The sequence below is a fragment of the Anguilla rostrata genome, chromosome 2 (assembly GCF_018555375.3).
Source record: "Anguilla rostrata isolate EN2019 chromosome 2, ASM1855537v3, whole genome shotgun sequence".
Taxonomy (NCBI): domain Eukaryota; kingdom Metazoa; phylum Chordata; class Actinopteri; order Anguilliformes; family Anguillidae; genus Anguilla; species Anguilla rostrata.
Window position 1 is genome coordinate 40243701 of NC_057934.1, and position 6902 is coordinate 40250602.

The following is a 6902-nucleotide window of genomic DNA, read 5'->3' on the forward strand; positions in this document are numbered from 1 at the left end:
AACACTCATGGTTTAGAATTGTACCCTTGCACCAACAAATTCTGCAGGTGGTTTGATTGTGCAAGTGGCACGGATCCTTTAACTGCTTGCCACTGATTACTTTAATTACATACAGTGATGCCTTGAGGATAATGACTGAAATGCAAGTTAAATGTTTCCCAACCCTAGTCACATGTTCAGGAAGAAAGCCATGGTCCTAAGATGAAATGGATGACATTACACATATGCTTGTTAATGTTTTGGGACAGTTCTGGAATACATGTAAATACATAAAAAAAATATATTACAAGTAAGTTGACTTCTGTCTGTTCTGGCCCTCTGGTGGTGAAATGAGCTTCCCACTGTAGTCAGAACTGCAGAAACCCTGCCCTTCTTTTAACGGAGCCTGAAGACTCAACTCTTTGGATTGCACCATGGTGCCCCTGACTCACTTATCTATTCTTCAAATTTCCTTTTGGAATAATGTTATAGGCATAACTTTATAGAGATTATCAGTCCAGTGGTATTTTCTTTTGTTACAATACAAATTGTTGCCTGTTAGGTTAACGTTGCACTTAATGATTATAAATGGACCTTTAGTATTCCTTAGTCTAACACTGATGTCCTTCCCTTTGGATAAGAGCAACTTCTAAGTGATTGTAATCTAATGTAATGCAACATAATTGTGTAAATATTAATGATATCCATAATGTTTTTGCTACTTTCCTCCCACTATCTAATTGAGGAGCAGTTTAGCTACTCATTGCTACCTTAACAATTAGAAATTTGGCTCACTCTTTTCTTCTCCATCATACTTTTAAAGATGGCATGCAGGCCTTGAGAGTCCCTAATGAACAAATTGCTCTCCCGCACTCATGGTGGACATACGGCGTCCCTAACCCCCTTATTTGTACTTTTCCATCCTATTTTCACCCCTCAAGGTGCTCCCTCACCTGAATATTCATTGTGCCTGGAGTTTCTTACACCTCACTGGCCTACCTGCTGACCTCCATTACTCAGTCACAGTTTCTCGGTTTACGGTAAGAGCAAACGGAACTACGAAGTGGAATGCAATCCCTGCTCTGCCAAAATGAAAGCAAAAATGGGTATCCACCTTTCTATAGGCAGCCTTAAAATTAAAACACTTAAACAGCTAGTCACAGTAACCGTCGTCCAACTTGTGAGACGAGCTTTGCTGAGGTGACGGTGCAAAGCACATAGTGATCTTTTATGTTTATTATGAGTGTAAATAAACATTTTGGCTTCATTCTTGAACTATGGCAGGACAAAATAACCTGTGGTGGGCCACAACAGCTTAGTTAATGGGAAACACTGTGATTATAAATTTGAAAAATATAAAAACAAAGCACCACATTGGGCACTATGGGCAGAAGTATGTAGGTATTTTTGTAGCAAAAGTCACAAATCTGTAGAATGGTTTCACAAATCTGTAGAATGGATTCACAAATCTGTAGAATGGATTCACAAATCTGTAGAATGGTTTCACAAATCCGTAGAATGGTTTCACAAATCTGTAGAATGGATTCACAAATCGGTAAATGGTTTCACAAATCTGTAGATTGGGAAATTGAAGACCCCTTTCAATTAAAGGGCAAGACTTGTGTGTGCACAGTTATAACACTGGTAGGTGTAGCTGTATCTTAAGCTTCTGTGTGCTGCCTGGAAGTATAGATCTATGTGTTTTGAATCATGATGCTACAAATGTTGTAAGACCTAGATCTTTGTGTAGTCTAAGGATGACCTTTTGACTGGGTCAGAAGAATTTTGCTGCCCACCCACGCAGTTTCTGCAAGTAGGTATACTGGAACCCTCTGATGCCAGAAGGGAGCAGGTGGTGGTTGGCAGTCCTGCAGGACCACAGCTTCCTCACATACAGGTCTGCACACTTCAGATGAACTAAAAAGCAGATCACGTGATGTCCACTGCCTTTGTTAAGCTCAGTGCCTTGGTTGGACAGCTGCTTAGGCACTGCTGAATGAAGTGGTGGCGTATTGTACACTACCTCTGGTAGAGAACTACTACAAATTTTTGCATTTTCTTACTATTCTGAAGATTCTCCATTTCTGTGCTGAGGTTTATCCATTTGGCTTCTGATTTAGTTAATCTTTATTCCATGAAGGGAAATAAAATGCCATTTGTTCAATGCATTAACAGTTTTAGTCTTTTATCCACTCAGCACCCACCATGGCGCCCACACAGATCACCTTGTCATACTCCCTTTTTCAGTTTGAAGTACGCAAGCATACGAAGGGTGTAACACTGTCAAAGCACAGTGCTTTCAAGCTAAATCTGTCTAATACAGTTACTGGGGTTACTTCAGATTGTAGCCGCTTATCGACCTATCTGTATCTCAAATAAACTGGTGAAATATTTCACTGGAGTACTATACTAGATTTAACATTTAACATCCAATGAAAATACTTTATTCACATGATCTGTTGAAGTACATTTTCTTAATCATAAAACCTCAGCTCATATGGGGCATATTGTGTTTCTTGGTGTGTGTACTAAAAAACTGGTGGTTGTCAGTAAGTGACCAGGAGAATACAAGTGTGATGTGTAGAAGCTGAATATTGCACAGAACACAATACAGGCACAGAATCAGGGCAAATGAGTTTGTATCAGTACAGCCCAAGTACAGACACACTGTAACAAAGACACAATACATATCAACAGATAATGAATAAAATTAAGATAGCAATTCAGCACTGGAGCAGTCCTTGCTCATAATGATCTTGTCAGTAAAAAATAAATACTTCAACAATCATTACTCTAATGGCTTGTTTACAGAAAAGTGTAAAGCAGGGGTTTGCTAACTTTGTTCTGAGGGACCCCTGTGTATGTTAGTCTTTGTTATAATTTTGTTGCAATCTCTTGATTATTTCATGTTGTTGAAAGATACATCAAAGCTCTTGTCTTTGTCTTTAAACTATGCAGGATTAGCTCATTCCGTTTCTTTTAACTGAACTTTTTAAAATTAGAAGCCCACTTATTTAACCTCTCCATGCAAAATCATTTAAAAATGTAATCTCTTTTAAAGGTGCAGTGTGTAGAATTTAGCGAAACGGACTTGGCAGAAATTGAATATAATATTCACAAGTATGTTTTAATTAGTGTATAATCCCATGAAAATAAGAATCGTTGCGTTTTCGTTACCTTAGTGTAATAGTTTGTGACGCACCATGTCTTTCTATGATTTACCATTCAAAGCAGCTAACGTTAGCAATAAAACGCTACCACAATGCAGAACAATTAACAATCATAATCGCTATATTATTTGTAAGCTATGACCTATAGTTTTACAGACTATATAACTAAATACAATTTATAGATCAATCAAGGAACCTCATCACTTCTACTTGATGCTGTCGTAGACTATGACACCATTTTTGGGACTTACAGGCCACCGCAGCTTCTCCTACGTCATTGGAAAGGGAGAGGTGTTATTCAGTTGGTTGCAATTTGCAACCTCACTGCTAGATGCCAATTCTACACACTGCACCTTTGAAATAAATTATTTATCCCTTAGCATATTTAAGAAAATCAAAACATCAGTTGATGAGTTGACTGATTAAAACTTGTGTAATGTGAACATGGAACATTCCTCATGGCCTGCATAACTATTTCAGAAATGATATGACGTAAAAGGGTAAATCTCTCACCAGACCTTAAAAGTGTGTAATTAAGAAAAATGAGCTATTGAGTGGTTGCAACTGTGTTTGAAATCAAAACAAGCATAAACTAGAGACCCCCAGAACTGAATTTGAAAACCCTTGTTCAACTGTATTAAAATGCAGATATTTAAAGTGAAATAAACATATTAGTAGCCATTATGAAACTAAACCTTTTATAGTTCATAGATTATAAATTAGAGATTACTGATGTTTGATGAATGTTTTTGCATACATTCTCTTACCTCCTGAATGTGAACAATCCCTTCAAGCAAGAAAGATTCTTCACAATCACTTCCACAGATGTATGCCAGTTCATAAAGCTTACAGCACATAAGGAGAACAAAATCTATAGGGGCATGGGCCATGCTGTAACATAAGAAGTAAGGAATAATGTGTGACCATAAGGTTTCAGCTTTCATTCCCAGGTGGGGTTCTGCCGTTGTGTGTAAACACACAGCTGTATAAATGGATTACAAAAAAAATAAGTTACATAATTTGCCCTGGAAAAAGCATCCTGCTCTGCTAATATGATAAAAAGTGAATAACGAAAAAGCAAAGTGCTTACAGTGAAGTGCTTTGGGTTGAGGTTTGACTAAAAGCTCTGTGGTCTGCAATTGAATCAGGCCCATTGTAACATCTGACTACAGGCTGCATCAAGTTCCACTTGCTCAACTCAAACACACTCACCGCTGACATTATATACTGATGATAAATGCACCACAACCTCAACAGATTCACTCACATTTCTTTAAATGTGCTGCATTGCATTTATATTTACTGAATAGATTCACCACCTTTACATAGCATTACATCGCACATAAGTCTTAATGTTATAATTATGACTTTACAATTAACTCCCAACTCACTACCATACCATCTATTTCAGACTTGTTATGCAAGGAGTAAAACGCAACAGGCCATTGGGTTTGGGTGTGTGAAAAAACCATGACCGTGTGGTGTGATACAACGGAGAGGCAGGTTGATAATCACCCTTAAGTGGTTTATTTTCATAGCATGGCTCAGCCAGATGTGCTTTCTTTTGCTTATAACATGGCTACTTACTTTGTTATAGTACTCTTTCCGTCATTACTTTTTTGCCATTATTTTCAACTGCCAATTAAATTGATTAATTGATACAATGTTAGTCAGGCATAGTATATTCATGTGGAATGGTGATAAGGCCTCTTTCCAAAATAAAACAAAAACAATATCACAATATAATGCAGTCATACATTATATTGTTCATCCATGCAGGTAATTAGAAATAATGAACATCCACTCAACCAATCAGAATTGAGTATTTAATTATGATGTATTTTAACACAATATTCCAGTCAAATGAAACTTGATTTTACATTTTGTATTGATCACAGTTTCAGGATGTAGGTTTGAAGACAACTGAATGGTGCTGTTCTCTAACCTAGTGTTCAAATAGGTTATAAAACTAGCTTGTGTCATTCATGAAAGGCCAAAAATTATGAACACATTCACAAGGTTGCATTTCTTAATACACTGCATTTGTCCCTTTCCCAGCCCTTTATCAGGTCCTTGGATTCAGTCCAGCACTCGGACTGCAGGCTGCTGTCCTGACCAAGTCAGTCATCACTGCTTTGGATAATGAATAAATAAGACAAACCTTATTAGATTACCCAATTCATTATTCTGTTCATCTTTCCCTTGAGCCATTACCAGGCCCAGAATGAAGGGATGAGACAGCCAATGACATCAGTACTTTGAGGAGAGCAAGGAAGCAGGTTGCGAGGAGAGCAAAAATCTCACATCGCACAGGCCAGATTTTTAACCCAGAGAAAAACAGCAAATTGAAACAGAGTGAGAAAATGTTAATGCCAAAAAGATATTGGAAGAAGGGAGAGGTGGATGGGACAGATATGGGAAAGAAAAAGAAGGGATGAAGTGTTGCTGTGAAGCCACTGATGGAGTGTCAGAAATACAGGACGCCTGAAAGGAGGGTAACTGACAGGAAATTATAATGCTTTACCTTAGAATAAAATTTATGCACAACATGCAAATACATAATATAAATGCATTTCATGTTAACTTCACCGTACAATGCCTCTGTACACTCCTACTTTCACAGCACTTTGTCAGTGAAGGATTAGCACCTTTTCAAATAGAAAGGCACCTGGATAGCACAATCCAATCACCAATCAGTTCATACTCATCATAAATTTACCTACAAATCAAAGCATAACTAACGTTAATCACAAAATGTATAATTTAAATTCATAAATTTTAAAATGTGATACACTCCGCAGCATGACGCCAATGTTTTATAAGTGGTAAGATCTTTTTGATGACATAAAATAAAGATATCTAATTTAAGTAATTCCGGAGATAACCTTATTTAAACATAATTTTCTGCTTTACACATGTTTTTCTGTCTAAATATCTTAAGGTACATAAGGAAGACAGTTACACTACCCTGTAGCCTTCCACAAAATAACTGAAGCTACACAAGACTGGAATTTGTTAGACTGCCTCTACTCTGAGAGAATTCCAAGATCGTCAGGGAAAACTAGGTACCAACTGGAAGAAAATCTGTTACAGTGCAGCGGCAGGAATACTGTACTGCAAGATGAATTATCTTCTGGATATGACTGAAACATTTGTTACATTGGACCGGTTGGAACAAAGTGTCAGGATAGAACTACTAAATTGGGCAATGCCTCAGAATAGAATCTCAATCTTGCCACAACATTGAAGGATGGCTGGACGGCCACTCCTTTTGAACCTCTTGCTGCCTGCCTGTGACCACCCCAGAGCATCCATAGGTATTTAGGCAGGGACAAGTTTTGTTTTGGCTCTGTTCTCCAGCAAATTAAATTTGAAATGAAAAAATTTATATGACATTAAAGTGCAGACTGTCAGCTCGAATTTGAAGATATTTACATCCATATTAGGTGATCAGTGTAGGAATTACAGCCTTTCATATACGTAGTCCACCCCATTTTAGGGTACCAAAAGTATATGGGCATTTGGCTAGTCAGCCGTTTTTCAGCCGTCTAGAGTTAATTCTAGCTGTGGAATTTGCATTTGGAATCTGTTACCGTTTTCTCAACATGAAGCCAATGCCAGTAAAGCAAGCCATGCCGAGGCTGAAAAATCAACACATCAGCCACATACCCAAAACACTGGGTGTGGCAAGTTCAACTGTTTGATACAAGAGGCAAGAACACTGGCAAGCTCAGCAATAGCAAACAACCTGAA